General features: G+C 45.9%; 1 pseudogene; it reads left to right on the plus strand.

Moving 5' to 3' along the window:
* The first annotated feature begins 548 nt into the window (after window positions 1–548).
* LOC102822261 lies at window positions 549–1110 on the plus strand (annotated as a pseudogene).
* Window positions 1111–1343: the final 233 nt, after the last annotated feature.

Below are 1343 nucleotides of genomic sequence, written 5' to 3' on the forward strand. Positions count from 1 at the left end.
AAGAGCATATATACAAAACCAACAGCTTACATTACTCTCAATGGAGAGAAATAGAAAGCCTTTTCTCTGTGAACAGGATCCAGACAAGGATGTCCTCTGTCACCTCTTCTATTCAATATTGTGCTGGAAGTCTTAGCAAGAGCTATACGGCAAGACAGGGAAATTAAAGGCATATGAACTGGCAAAGAGGAAGTAAAAGTCTCCCTACTTGCAGACAATACGAAGAAAACCCCAAAGCCTCAGTGAAAAAGCTACTAGGTCTCATTGGAAGATTCAGCAAAGTAGCAGGATATAAGATCAACATACAAAATTCAGTTGGATTACTCTATACCAAAAACGACAGCATTGAAAAGGACATTAGGAAAGCAATACCATTTACAATAGTCACCCAAAAGATGAACTATCTAGGAACAAATGTAACCAGAGAAACAAAGGACATATACAAAGAAAACTACAAAACACTACTACAAGAGCTGTGGTTGCTGCTGGGTTGTAGTGCGCTGCTCCTGCTGCTTCACTTCCAGCTGTCTGCTCCACTCGACCCCATGATGCCGGTGGACCTCAGCAAGTGATCTGGGCTCTTGAGCCTGCAAGAAGTGGATGAGCAGCCGCAACACCCGTTGCAGGTCAAATCTGGCGGAGCGGAGGTGGACAAGGTAGGCAAAGTGCTGATGCCCACCCAGGGGAAGAAACGCCCTATCAGCATTACATGGGATGGCCTAGATTGGTAAACGCTACACCTTGGTCTTGACAGACCCAGATGCACCCAGCAGGAAGGACCCCAAATAAAGGGAATGGCAACATTTTCCAGTGGTCAACATGAAGGGCAATGACGTCAGCAGTGGCACAGTCCTATCTGATTATGTGGGCTCCGGGCCTCCCAAGGTCACAGGCCTCCACCTCTATGTCTGTCTGGTCTACCAGCAGGACAGGCCAATGAAGTGTGACGAATCCATTCTCAGTAATTGATCTGGAGACTACCGTGGCAAGTTCAAGGTGGTATCTTTCCACAAAAATTACGAGCTCGGGTCCCCAGTTGCCAGCACGTGTTACCAAGCCGAATGGGATGACTATGTGCCCAAACTCTATGAGCAACTGTCAGGGAAGTAGGGAAAAACAAGAGAGAGCAACTGCTCTGGAGGCTCCAGGCAGTGATGCCCAGTTCAGTGATACATGTAGATTTCTTCTCTTTCCAGCTCCCTTTTATTCTTACTGGAGAAGTCAGATAGTCGTTTAGGATGCCTTTCCTTTATATTTCTAGGCCATATATCTCAGGTTATGTTTTAATCAAACTGTACTCCAAATTTGGGGTGATGGTTTGGTATTGTGATGGGGCCATTAAA

The sequence above is a fragment of the Chrysochloris asiatica genome, unplaced genomic scaffold (genome assembly GCF_000296735.1).
Source record: "Chrysochloris asiatica unplaced genomic scaffold, ChrAsi1.0 scaffold00239, whole genome shotgun sequence".
In the NCBI taxonomy this organism is placed as follows: domain Eukaryota; kingdom Metazoa; phylum Chordata; class Mammalia; order Afrosoricida; family Chrysochloridae; genus Chrysochloris; species Chrysochloris asiatica.